Here is a 14,882-nt window from a genome sequence, read left to right on the forward strand (position 1 = left end):
AGTGCAAGAGATGGTGAACTTCCCTGGGTTGCCTAGCTTTGGGAGGGAGGTGGGCTTCATCTGAGTTGATTCAAAGGTGGAGGCACTATCTGTTGGCTTTGCTTGACCAGGTGGCAGCTCTGTTGTTGCAATAGACCTTGAAGCATTCCCTTGCTGAACAGAAAAAACTGGACCGGCTGCCCCCACACTTTCATTCTCAATGTCCTCATTGAGTTCATGTAAGAAGCCCATGAAATCCTCTATAATGGCATTCTCATCCACATGAGTTTGTGCAGGTTCACTAGAGACTTGACCATAGAGAAGGTATTCTATTTCTTGCACAGCAGCTGAATGGTCATCATTGCAGTAGATGGCATTGCAGTAATCTTTTGAGTTTTGAAGAGCTTTACCAGGAAGAGAGACTTGTGGTTCTGAAGTGCAGATGCCCTTGTTCTTTTTAATATCCATTATTTCAGCTCCTAGTGTCTCCAGGTCGGATACCATCTTTTGTTGTCCTATTAAGAGCTGTTGGAGAACAACATTGAAATCAGGACTTTGTTGAACAGGTGGTGTGGCAAAACCAGGAGGTGGTGGCCTTTGTTGGTGGAAGCTGAGTTGGTTATTGAAGCTGTTCCCTTGTGGCTGAGCTGTTGGCTGCTGAAAAGCTTGTTGACCTTGGAAGTTACCTTGGAACTGATTCTTTTGAGCAAAGCTTTGTTGACCTTGTTGGGGACAGTATACTTGATCTTGGGGATTGGCTACATTGGTGCTTCTATAAGACAGGGCTTTTGAGTGGCAGCCAGGGCTTTGTCAAGCTTGATATGCATCTCTTTGATCTTCTCTTCCAACCTTTGTTTGGTACTAGAGTCTTCACATCTGTTGGCTCTATCAAAGTCTTCTCCATAGGTGTCTTGGCTCATGGATAAGTTCTCAACAAGTTACATGGCTGCAGTGATTTCCTTTGCCAAGAAATTCCCATTTGATGCTGTGTCCAACTGATTCTTGATCTTTGGGACAGCTCCTCTATATAAAGTGTTAAGGAGAGAGGCTTCTGAAAAGCCATGATGTGGACACTGATTTGTGTAGCTTCTAAACCTGTCCAAAGCTTCTCCAAAGGTCTCATTAGAATGTTGAGTGAAGCTGGAAATCTGGTTCCTTAGCTTTGCAGTCCTTGAGCTTGAGAAGAACTTGGATAGAAAGGCAATCTTCCACTGCTCCCATGTGTGGATGGATCCTCTTGGGAGGTTCTTTTCCCAATGATGTGCCTTATCTCCACGGCTGAATGGGAACAATCTCAGTTTGAAACTGTCTTCTGATACTCCATTGATCTTAGTGAGATCGCAAACTCTGTCAAATTGATCCAGATGCTCCACGGGATCCTCCATAGGTAAGCCATGGAACTTCTGATTCTGAACCATATTGATCAAAGAGGCCTTCACCTCAAAGTTGTTGTTTTGGACAGGAGGTGGCCGGATTCCTGCTCCATACTGGTGTGCATAAGCTCGGTCATTCTCACAAACAAAGGCTGGTGGTGGCTGATGGCGTATGGGTGGGTTGGGGAAGGGTTGTGGCTGGTTAACTTGAGGTCGGTCTTGGTTCTGGTTACCCTGAGCATGTCCCTGATGGACCTGAGCCTGTTGAATTTGAATTCCAATCCCATTACCAGCTCTTTGACCGTGATCAGCTTCTTGAGCCTGATGCTCATTCCCAACTTGCTGATCCATCATTCCTAACCTTTCCAAGTGAACTGCTCTTTCTCTTTGTCTTCTTGCTTGGCTTCTTGTGATCATAAACCTGAAAACAAAGATAGAACTTGAAAAGTAATCAATAAAACAAAAAGGTAAAAACTTGATCTCAAGAACAGATCAAAGACTAATGCTAAACAATCCACAATTTGGCAACGGCGCCAATTGATAGACAAGAGTTTTTAGGCTCTTAAGGGCTATCAATCCCCTTTGTCAAAGTAGTATAAGGGGTGTCAATCCAAGAATATGGAAGCTAGACACTAGACTATATGAACTGATCTTAATTCAAGCAAACAATTGAGTTTTGGTGTGAACAAGGTAACAAGAAAGCATAAAACAAGAAACAAGTAAGCTATGATGAATGAACTAAACAAAGAAAGCAACAAAACAAAGTGATGATGATTAAGCAAATGATAAAAGCTAAACCTCTAGACGTGATCACTGATTAGGGTGCTTTAGATATTGATTTATGGTGCTAAGAACATAATGCAACACTTACTACTCTTTAGTCTAGGCTTCTTAATCAGATTAATTCATTCCCATGACAATAATCCCTTTGCTAATCACTTAATCAAGTCTAACAACCATTAGATATAATCAAGCAATCAACAAGCATAATGCATCAAGCCTAATAAGTGACCAAACAATCTCTCAACCAATAAGACTGAATCTTACACAGAAAGACATAGCAAGCAATCACATGATCTCAAACAGTTTAACTTAGAACTCTAATCTAGACTAATCCTTAATCCTCTTATGAAGGCATTAATCTCTACACTAATCCACTTTCAAACCAAATTCCCATTTGTGAAATATGAACTAATGAGAATTAAGAAACAGTTCTAATATGTCATTTATGCAATTAACAAACGTTCCCATGGCATTAATGCATAAACCCTTAGTTAGCTTTCATTCAGGCATTTCATCAAACACCTTGTGGGTGGAGATTTGCCTAAGCTCTAGACCAGAGTGATGTGCAAAGATCTAGCATTAGGAACAGCTAACTAAGGAAATGAAATGAAAATCTAGACCGTAAACATCATAAATCAAACATCTAAGCACCCTAATCTACACACCTAGAAGTTTAAAAATGTGACTACTCACTAATCATGATGAACACACCATTTCCTTTGCAAGAGGTGATGTTGATCATGATTAGGAGTTTAGATGAGATGAGTAATTGATAATAAACAGCTTAATAATGATGTAATCCTTCAGATATCTCTTAATCAAAAACGTTTTTACACTCAAAAGGAAAGAAAATTAGAGAGAAACTAAGATAGAAGATAAGATCCTTAGGGTTTTCTCCAAAAAGTTATATATACTAAGTGCTAATGGACCGGGTCAGCCCAGGACAAACTGGGTACTGACCAGGCTCAGTTGAGTCTGGTGGCTGGTGTACGACATGGTCAGGTGCTTCCCAAGTCGCAGGTCCAAGTCGCACAGCTATAGAAGCAGCCTTGTGCGCCATAAATCCCTCAGCCTCAGCCGTATGCCTATGTAGGTCTAAACAGCGAATGTTTGTGCTGCTCATGCTTCCTTCTCTTCAACTCGCACAACCAGGACGCATTATGGAGATAATATGTGTGCGAGATGGTCACTTCCTTGCCCAAGTCGCATGCCCAAGTCGGTGTAATTTGCGAACACAGTGCTACATGGTTCCACTTCATGTCCAACTCGCAGGTCTATCTCGCACAGCATTGTGGACTTACTCAAATTTGATTCTGGAAGTCTCTACCTTGCTCAGAGTCTCTTTACACTCATTTCTAAAGTCTCAACTTGTTTCCAGAGCGTTGAACATTCATGGGTGCGAGTTAATCAAGTCACAGTACCGTATCGCACAACCTAAGCCTTCTCGGACCACTTTGCATTGAGGGGAGAGTAACTTCCAGGATATGGCTTCAAATGGCATGATTTCAACTGAATTGGAAAGAAAACTCAAATAGCTCTAACGTTGGTGAAAGGTTTGGGTTCAGGTGACGTCTGAAAGGGCTCCGTTCCACCGGTTCTTTGAGGCGCATCGCGTAAGACCTGATCGGGCCGCGAGACATGTGTTCCTTCCGATGACTATATCTCCCAGTCCATGGCTCTAAATCGTCTGATTCCAAGTGTTCCGGAAACTAGACTCATTCCTCTTGATTCTTGATGAAGACACCGGAGGTTGAATCGCATTGAAAGTCCTTCGTCCCACGCGATCAAAGTGACGGTTTTGTCTGCACCAAACCATCTGTCCGAGTTGCTGTACACATGTGAGGGTTCCTCCATGATCCCAGCTCCAAGTTGCTCCAAAAAGTCTCCAAATGACCTGAGAACACTCTAAAAATGCAGGACCCTCTAGGACCTAATGCAATTCCTAACTAAAGACAAAAGCAAAGACAAATATATGTAAAACTACCTAAATGTATGCATGAGACTCAATATTTGGACAAAAATGCAATCCTAAACATGACAAAATATGAGTATATCAAAATAAACCAATCTTGCACAGATGAGCTTCATTAATCAGATCAAGCCTTGCCTTACTCTCCTTAAACCTGTATCATCTTGCCTTCAGAATTTTTGTTACAACCCAACAATGGGCCAGCGTTGCATCTTTCTTCTTTGAAACCCAATTGCACTCCTTGTAGAACATCAAAGACATTACTAGTTGAGAGGCAAGGCAAGGTGTGTGAGCATATCCTTCATAAGGCTTCCCATTCTCATGAGTTGGCATCAACTGTTTCAGTCCCACACCAAGGAGGTTCAGATCACCTTGATGAACTCTCCCAACATCAAGCTTGAAGTACAAGCTGTGAGAAAGGATCTTATGAACATATCTCAGCACCGTGTTTCTTATCCAAGAGGACTTAGCTGCTCCATCTGTGTACTTCCCAAAAGCAATTGATCCCCATAAAGCTTGAACTTCTTCCTTTCTAAGACCAATCTTGTTGGAGAGAGGTATGTTTTTAGGCGCAGAGAATCCAAATATCTCTGTCAACTCTTTGAATGGCACCGTGTAGAAATGCCCTTTCACCTGAAACTGAATAGTTCCCAGACCTCTTCCTTGAATCACTTTTGGGTCCCTTGGCATGTACAGTTCAATTTCAAGAGAGGCCAAGAACTCTTGAGATTCCTCCTCATAAGCCACTTCTCTCAGTTCCAAGAGGGATTCAATGCCCATGTTCCCAAGCAAAGTTTTAACATCCTCATAGATGCCAATCTTTTTCAAGAATTCCACATCAGGGAACTTCCCTTGCTGGATCCCCATCTGCTGAAACTTGGCCAGATAATCAGGTGTTTCTGGTTTAGTTTTCTTAATCCTCTTTGGTGCCTCTTCAATGGCGCCTTGGGAAGCTCCAGCTGAGCTGCTTGAACCACTCTCAGTTTGTTAATCATCAGAGACCACAGCCAGTTGTTTTCCCTTTCCTTGGAACCAGAAGCAACCACCAAAGCTTTCTCCTCATTCCTTGTTCTTTTTGGCTCTTGTTCACTCCTTCCTTGCTTTGTGCTCTTCTTGGTGCCTTGGCAATTTCCTTTTGGCTTTGAAGATCCTGATACCAAGCTCTTGTCTTTGGATGCAAGACCTTTCTTCATGCGGGCTAGAGCATTGGTTCTCTCAGTCATCTGCCAAAAAAAATTTCAGAAACAAATTAGCACAAAATCAAGTTGCACAAAGTTCTCAAAATTTTTGAAAAATTGTTGCAAAAATCGATTTCTAAAGAACATGAACAAGTTTCTCAAGGCAAGCATCAGTGCAATGCAAAACAAAAGTGCAAAGCAAAGACTCAGCAAGAAACAAGTTCATCTCTTTTTCAAGAAAAATTGATTTTTTTCATGAATTATTTTGCAACAATTTTCAAAATTCAAGAACAGTGAATCACCAAGAAAGAGTTCTGTTTTCCATGATAATCTAGCACCCTAGCATTTATAAAAATAATCCCAACGTCTACAACAACCTATTAAAATCAATTCCACACAATGAAGCTCAAAAATCACCATTTAAGAACATGGAAAAAGATGAGCTTTAACAGAGTGAATACCTTGGAATTATGATGCAATGAGTTCGAAATGCTAATAGGATGAGATTACCAACTCAAAAACGAGCTCAGAAAACTTTGAATCAATGAATTTGGTGAAGTAATGAGAGAGTTATGAAGAAAACAATGGAGAGAAATGGTGTTTTTGGTGAGGAAGAAATGAGAGAGTGTGGAACTAGGTACAGCCTTTGGACTGGTGGTCAATAGATCCACTTTGACCAGTAAAGGCTTGACCTGTCCTTTTTGTTGACCAGACTCCTTTACCCTCATTTTGGCGCATTGGACCCGGACTGCTCATCCCGCACTACTAACTCGGTGTGTTCCACGAATTTGTGTGCGACGTGGGACCATCTTCTTCCTGTCTCGCACACCCAATTCGCACACAAAACTCTTCTGAGAGCCTTGGCCTTCCCATTTGTCCTGCGACCTGGCCTGACCTCCTGATGACCCGCAAGCCCGTGTCGGTGTAAACCGCGAGTTCTTGTGCGACCTGGGACCTGGTGTTGACCGTCTCGCATGCCCAAGTCGCACAAGAATCTCCTTTGCACGATCTGGCCCCTTCTCTCAGGCTGCGACCTGGCTCAATTTTGAACTAACCCACACGTCCCAGTCGGTGTAAACCGCGAACGTTTGTGCGGCCTGGGTAGACTCCGAGCTATCTCGCACGCCCAGGTCGCACATTTTGAACCTTGGCCGATCTTTTTGATTCTTCTCATCGTGCGACCTGGGATTTCTTTGTTCCAGCTCGCATGGCCAGGCTGGTGTAAACGGCGAGCATTAGTGCGGCCTGGGACCTTCTTAATCTGAGCAGCAGGACCAAACCACACACTTTAAACCTTCGACGACCTGGCACCTTTTCTTAACCTGCGACCTGGCTCCCTGTTAGACTGACCCGTAGGACCGTCTTGGTGTAAACCGGGATCGTTTATGCGGCCTGTGATCTTCCTCGAACTAACTCGCAGGCCTTAGTCGCACGTTTTAACACTTGAACACCTCGGCCTCTCCTTTTTGTTGTGCGGCCTGGGATCTACTGAAGCAGCCCGCATAACCAACCCGGTGTAAACAGCGAGTTCTTCTGCGGCCTGGTCTCTCCTTGGTTCAAGCCGCATGCCCATCTCGCAGGATCTGTCTTTGAATGCCTTGGACTCTTTTCACCTGGTGTGCAGCCTGGTCTCCTCTTGGTCTTTCTCGCACTCCCAGGTCGGTGTAAACGGCGAGTATTAGTGCGGCTTGGTCTCACATGCATCCGACTCGCAGAACCAACTCGCAGACCAGCAGCACTTAACATTTTTCTTGCTCAAATCTCCTGCTGCTAGGTGAATAACTCGCAGGATCAAGTAGGTGTTAACAGCGAGTTCTTCTGCGAGTTGGTATAGGGCCTGACTGAGCCGCACACCCAAGTAGCACATAGGCGTCCATCAAGTTTCCATGCCTTAAACCCTTTTCTCAGCCTTCTCACATGCTCCATTCCACTTTCTCCCTGAGCTATAGCCTCCAAAAGTCACCTGGAACCTGAGAACAACTCACAAAACCCATCAAAAGATCCTAAAACATAAAAAGAAAGAAAAGAAATGATTAAAAGAACTATGTACAAGGATAAGCTTGGGGTGTCTCCCAAGAATACTTTGTTTAATGTCACTAAGTTTGACTTTGAAAACCTGTTTAACAGGCTAGTGGATCATCAAGAGGAACTTTAGATGCGTCCTCTCTCTTCTCAGAAACAAGGTAATGCTTGACCCTTTGTCCATTCACAACAAAACCCTTTCCATCTTTTCCCTCCAAGACCAATGCTCCATAGCTTCTAACTTCTAAAACCCTGAATGGTCCTGACCATCTTGACCTCAACTTACCAGGAAATAGCTTGAGCCTTGAGTTAAACAAAAGAACCAGATCTCCCACCTTAAAATCTTGATAATTTTCTGATCATGCAAGATCTTGGTCTTCTCCTTGTATATCCTTGCACTCTCAAAGGCATTGAGTCTGATCTCTTCAAGTTCACGAAACTGGAGTAGCCTCTTCTCTTGGGCTGTCTTAATGTCAAAGTTCAACATTTGAACAGTCCAAAGAGCCTTATACTCAAGCTCGACTGGTAAATGAAAGCTCTTCCCATACAACAGATTGAAAAATGATGTTCCAATGGGAGTCTTGTAAGCAGTCCTATAGACCAAGAGAACATCATCCAACTTCTTGCTCCAGTCTTTCCTTGAGTTGCTCACGGTCCTTTCTAAGATAACCTTGATTTGTCTGTTTGAAACCTCTACTTGGCCACTGGTCTGAGGGTGATATGGACTAGCTATCTTGTGCTTGACACCATGCTTCCTTAGCAGTCCCTCTAAAGTCTTGTTCACAAAATGAGAACCTCCATCACTTATCACTACTCTAGGAACCCCAAAACTTGGGAAAATGGTGATTTTGAAGAGCTTGACCACCACTTTAGAGTCATTGGTTGGGGAAGCACCAGCCTCAACCCATTTGGAAACATAATCCACAGCAACAAGTATGTACTGATTCCCATATGAGCTCACAAAAGGACCCATGAAGTCAATACCCCAGCAATCAAAAAGTTCCAATTCCAAAATGGGATTTTGGGGCATCTCATGTCTTTTGGATATGCTTCCATGCTTCTGACAAGCATCATAGCTAGGCATAACAACCTGAGCATCTCTGAACATTGTAGGCCACCAGAACCCTGAATGTAACACCTTGGCCACTGTCTTGAAAGCTCCTAAGTGACCTCCATAAGGTGAGCCATGACATTCCTGTAGCACTGGTTGCATCTCTTCCTCAGCTAAGCATCTCCTATACAGGTGATCTTTGTTCAACACATACAAATAAGGTTCATCACAATGATACCTTTGCACTTCTTTGAAGAATCTCTTTCTCTTGTAGGTATCTAGTTCAGGTGGCTCTACACCACAAGAGAGATAGTTAACAATGTCTGCAAACCAAGGTATCCTCTCTCTTATAGCATCAGCCTACTCCACCTCCAAGTAGGACCTAACAACCAATAGATGCTCTTCAGGAACTGAGTCATCTAGAGGGACATCTGATTTCACTCTCAGCCTAGAAAGATGATCAGCAACTCCATTTTCAATGCCCTTCTTGTCCTGCACTTCCATATCAAATTCTTGCAGGAGTAGAACCCACCTCAAGAGTCTAGGCTTGGCATCCTTCTTAGTCATGAGATATCTGAGTGCTGCATGATCAGTGTACACAATAACTTTTGATCCCACAAGGTAGCTTCTGAATTTATCAAATGCAAAAACTATTCCCAGCATTTCCTTTTCTGTGCTTGCATACTTTTCCTGAGCAGAATCAAGGGTCCTACTGGCATAGTAGATCACATGAAGTTTTCTGTCCTTCCTCTGGCCGAGCACAGCTCCAACTGCATAGTCTGAAGCATCTGTCATCACTTCAAAGGGTAATGTCCAATCAGGGGTCTGGACAACTGGTGCACTGATCAATGCCTCCTTGATCTTCTTGAAAGCTTCCTCACACTCAGCATCAAAGACAAATTCAACCTCTTTGCACAACAGCCTTGTCAAAGGCCTAGCTATTCTTGAGAAGTCTTTGATGAACCTCATGTAGAACCCTGCATGCCCAAGGAAGCTTCTTATGCCCCGGCAACGGTGCCAATTGATAGACAAGGCTTATTATGGTCTTAGGACTATCAATCCCCTTGACTGAATTTGGAGCTTGCAGATTCACCATCACTTCCACCTTTGCTCTGTCGACTTCTATTCCAGCTTCTGAGACCTTGTGCCCCAACACTATCCCCTCTTGGACCCTGAAGTGACATTTTTCCCAATTTAACACCAAGCTGTGCTCCTCACATCTATCCAGGACCTGAGAAAGATTATACAAACACGAGGAGAAAGAGTGTCCATGGACTGAGAAGTCATCCATGAAGAGCTCTACTTTCTCCTCAATCAGATCCGAAAAAATAGACATCATACAACGCTGGAAAGTAGCAGGAGCATTGCACAGCCCAAATGGCATGCGCCTATAAGCAAATATCCCATAGGGACAGGTGAATGTGGTCTTCTCTTGGTCTCTTGGATCTATGGGGATTTGAAAAAATCCAGAGTAACCATCTAGAAAACATGGTTTGCAAGCCTCTCTATCATTTGGTCACTAAAGGCAAAGGAAAATGGTATTTCCTAGAGGTTGCATTGAGCTTTCTATAATCTATACAAATCCTGTGTCCAGTTATAGTCCTAATAGCAATCAGCTCTTCCCTCTCATTCTTTATCACTGTCATTCCCCCCTTCCTGGCACCACATGTACTGGTGAAACCCATCTAGAGTCTGAGATTGGATAAATTATCCCAGCCTCTAGGAGTTTGAGAATCTCTTTCTTCACTACCTCTTTTAAGTTGGGATTGAGACGCCTTTGGTTCTCAATGGATGACATAGATTCCTCCTCTAGGTGAATCCTATGAGTGCATAGGGAGGGTGAGATACCCTTTATGTCATTCAAAGAGTAGCCAATGGCTCTCCTATGTTTCCTCAACTCTTCTAACAACTTATGCTCTTGGTCCTCTAATAGCTTATCATTGATAATGACATGATAAGACTCATTGAGACCTAAGAAAGCATACCTGAGCCCCTTGGGAAGAGGTTTGAGTTCCAGCTGAGGTGCCTTAGACTCATCCCAATCAGCACTGAAGCTGTCTTGCATGGTTGCAGCTCCCTTGTTGCTAATCTGCTCACATGGTCCAGCCTGCTCCTCCACTTTAGAACCCACGGCCATGACTCCTTGAACCGCTCCTTGGCTTGTGTTTGAGCCTCTGGTATCCAATACCTCAGGGACACTTTCTTCCAATTCCAAGAACCCTGCCTCAGAGCCAAGTTCCCTTGCATTGTCCAAAAACAGCTTGTACCCTTCACTCTCCTCTGCCAAGAACCCATGGTCTCCTTGTTCTTTGGTTAAAGCAACTTGAAGAGGATCATCAGTATTCAATTCCTCAAGCAACTCATCAGCTAGTTGATCCATGGTCTCTACATAGAAGCATTGTCCTTCTGTGGTGGGCTTCTACATCATGTCTTTGATATCAAACTTCAGCTTTTCTTTACCAAGTTGTAGCTCAATGATGCCACCTCTTACATCAATGATTGCTCCTGCTCTGGACAAGAATGGTCTGCCCAAGATCAGTGGATCAACTGGTTTTTCATCCATTTCTAGGACCACAAAATCTGTAGGCACTTCAAAACCACCTATCTTGACTGGCAGGTCCTCTAACATCCCAACAGGCAACCTTACTGATCTATCAGCTAGGACAAGAGAGATTCTAGCAGGTTTGAACACTCTGTATCCAAGCTTTTTTGCTATGGAGAATGGCATTAAACTGACAGATGCACCCTAGTCACAAAGGCAACCAGCAAACATTAATGGACCTATACCATAAGGGAGAGTAAAGCTCCCTGGATCAGACAGCTTCCTTGGGACTGAAATTCTCTGAATGATAGCACTACACTGATGGCTAAGCACCACCATACCCTATAGCTCTTTGGTTTTCTTCAAGATAGCATCCTTTAGAAACTTTTCCAGCTTAGGCATCATCAGAAATGCTTCAATGAGAGGCATTGTAAGTGGTGTCTCATTAAGTTTCTTCTCAAAGAGTGCCCTTGCTTTATCTACAATCTGCTTCTTGAATCTTCCTGGATATGGAAGCTTAGGTTGATAGGGAGGTGGTGGAACATAAGGCTTTTCTGGTTCTGATGGCTTTTCCACCTCTTTGTCCTTCCCTTTCTTTGATCTTTCAGCTTCTTGATCATCCCTTGGGGCTGCCTCCCCACCAATTAGATCATTGTCCGCAATGATCAAATTGTTGTGCTGTATACCTGGTAGCTCTTTGCCACTTCTCAATGTTGGGTTTTGTTCAGGCTTCCCGTGTAGTTGGCCTTGGTTCTTTGAGCTAGAGGCCTGATTTTGCTTCAATTCCTTGATGTCCTGCTGCATAGATGCATACTGACTTGCAAACACTTGTTGACCCTGAAGCAGCTGTTGTAGAATACCACACATGTCTGGTCCCATCGACTGCTGCTGGTGAACCGGTGCTGACTGAAACTGATGCTGAACCGGCGCCTGCTGCTGAAACTGTGGTGGACTGAACCCTGATGGTGCTTTTGGCTGCTGCTGTGAACTGAAACTAGAACCCTGAAGTGGTTGCTGATGCTGACTGTAACCCTGATTCTGAAAAAACTGATTCTTAGGTTGAAAGGACCCTTGGAAGTTGTTCTTGGGAACAAAATTCTGTGGATCTTGAGAGGTAGGGTAGACTTGGTCTTGTGGGTTGGCTACATTGGAATTCCTGTAAGAGAGGTTCTGATTGGCATTGGCATATTGATATATTTGGAACCTCTGATTCCCAATATAGTTTAGCTCTTCCTGAGTAAGACCCTCTTCACTGATGTTCTCAAAGCATTGAGAAGGTTCCTCATACTCTCCTACAAAGTGCATTGTCTTTTGAGTGGCCAATAACACCTTGTCCAGCTTGCTTTCAAGTGTTTTAAAGTGTGCTGAGAAGAGAAGCCTCACTAAACCCATGGTGTGGGCATTGGTTAGTGTAGTGATAGACAATACTTTATGGGTCTCAGGGCTATCAATCCCCTTGTCAAAGTAGCACAAATGAGGTTGTCAATCCAAGAATGTGGTGATAGACTCTAAGCTATGTGATCAGTTTCTCAATTCAAGTAAACAAGTGAGGTTTTGATTGATTAATGACAACTAAAAACTTAAAACAAGATTAATGACTAAAGAAGTGATTAAACAAGAACTAAGCAAATGACAAGTGATGAGAATGTATGTATGATGATGAGAAAGGTCTTAGACATGATAGTGGATTAGGGTGCCTTCAGTGATAAACTAATGAGCTAATGAACCATATGATCAAGCAAACCATTCAACTTAAACATCATTAATTAAGTTAATCCTCTCATGAAGGTATCAACTTCTATGCCAAAACAGTTTCTAACCTAATCATCATTAGTGAAACATGAATTAACAAGCATTAAGAATCAGTTTAATCTGTCATTTAAGCATATAAACAATCATTCCCATGATGAATAACACTTAAACCTCTAACAACCTTGGTTCAGGCATTTCATCAAACACTTTTGGTGCATGAAATGCCCAGAATCTAGACCACATATGATTTGTATGGATCTAGCATTAAGAACAGGTTGTAGAGAATGGAATATGCATGATCTAACCCCTAAGCTCACTAATCTACCACTTAAGCACCCTAATCTACATATCTAAGACCTTAATATGGAGATTACTCACTAATCATGATCAACACACTAGATCTTTTGCAAGATGTGTTGTTAATCATGATTAGAAGTGTGTAAATGAAGAGATAGATGATAGATTCAGAAGAAAACAGCTTTAAACACCAAGATCTCTCAAACTCTCTTTATTAAACACTTAAAAATCGATATTTCTCTTCTTAAGTGGAGTCTTTTCACAAAAGAGGCAAGAGACAAAAGGAATAAAGCTTGAGTCTTGGGAAAAAAAACCCTAATAACTATTTATAGTCTTTAAAAACGAACCGGGTCAGCCCCGAACAAACCGGGTCCTGACCCGGCTTTAATGTATAAAGTGACGAATGTGCGAGTTGGTCAAGAGTCTCCCAGGTTGCATGCCCAAGTCGCACAACCAGAGGAAGAAGCTTGGACGAGGTAAAACTTTTGTAAACTCAGCCGCATTACCTTCTCGGAGTGATTTGCGAATCCGTCTGCGGCCTGGTCTCCACTACTCTTCAACTCGCATGCCTAAGTCGCACGGTCTTCAGGGATGTGCAGCTTGGTCTCCATTACTCCCAGGTTGCAGGCTCAAGTCGGTGTAGATTGCGAGTCTTCGTGCGGTTTAGTTCCAAGCGCGGCAAACTCGCATGCCTAAGTCGCACGGTTGTGGACTTAGCATTTTTCTTAGTCGGAAGCCTCAGACCTTATCCAGTGATAGCTTACTCGCACTTCTCAACTCGCCGCTCAACCTCCAGGCATTCATATTCAGGCGTTGCGAGTTAACCAAGTTGCAAGACTATCTCGCAGCATTAAGGGCTCCTCGGGACAACTTCACATTCAGCAGAGAGTAACTTCCAGAATACTGGTCCAAACGGTGATATTCCAGTTTCTGTGGACAGAAGACTCAGATATCGTCAACTTTGGTGAAGGAACATTTGGCGCTTGGGAAGTGGAAGGTTTCCTGGAGGGCTCAGCTTCGCAGTGCATTGACACGATCAGAAAGAGGCTTCTAGACATGCGTCCATTCCAGAGACGTTATCTTCTTGCTCATAGCTCCGAATTGAATGATCTCAGACGTTCTGGAAAGAGGACCAAATGTCTCGGATCCTGATGAAGGCCCTGTAAACTGAATCGGTCTGGAAGTGCATCGTCTTTCGCATTCTTCGGAGCTCATCGGGTCGGTCCAAAACGGCAGTCGAGAGAGGGGTGCCTTCCGACGAGCTTAACTCTCTGCTCCCGACTCCAAATCATATGATTCCAACTGTTCTGGAACCATGATCCAATCGTCTCCAACTTTGATGAAGCACCCGACAACTTAATCGGACCTTAAGGTTCCCCGGACAGGAGACCATTCAGGAGTATCGGATTGCTCCGGAATGGATGCGAGAGAGGTCTGTCTTCCGGTGACCGTATCTTTCAGCTCAGTGCTCCAAATGCCCTGATTCAACCTTTCCTGGGTTCTTGACTCAATTATCTCCAACGTTGATGAAGACCATGTAAGCTGAATCGGCCTGCAAGATCTTCCGGTGACGCAATTTCGGAAATGTATCTGCACCCGAGATTTTTGGCCGAGAGAATGGACCGTTGGTACGTGTTTTTGGCGAGAGGTCTCACTCGCGGTACATGAAAATCGCCGATAAAATTTGCCCGCGGTACGTGAGAATCGCCGAGAACCTCCAAAAACCCATTTTCACCATCTTTCAAACCCTGATCGCCATTCCTCTTCCTGGATCCACCTTTTCAACTCCAAATAGCTCCAAATGCACCTGATAAACACTCCAAACATGCAAAGACTCATTGGGACCTAATGCAACTCCTAAGTCCTAAAACAACCCCTAAAGACCTAAAATGCATGAAATAATATATGATTTGAAATGAAATATACAACCTAAATG

At 43.4% G+C, this 14,882-nt stretch overlaps 1 non-coding gene across 1 annotated transcript; it reads left to right on the forward strand.

The window, feature by feature from the left end:
- The first annotated feature begins 1,035 nt into the window (after positions 1-1,035).
- LOC112086150 lies at positions 1,036-1,142 on the forward strand. Its single transcript, XR_002899330.1, has one exon. It is a non-coding gene; the product is annotated as a small nucleolar RNA R71 (small nucleolar RNA).
- The last annotated feature ends 13,740 nt before the right edge of the window (positions 1,143-14,882 follow it).

The sequence above is a fragment of the Eutrema salsugineum genome, unplaced genomic scaffold (genome assembly GCF_000478725.1).
Source record: "Eutrema salsugineum unplaced genomic scaffold, Eutsalg1_0 scaffold_23, whole genome shotgun sequence".
NCBI lineage: Eukaryota > Viridiplantae > Streptophyta > Magnoliopsida > Brassicales > Brassicaceae > Eutrema > Eutrema salsugineum.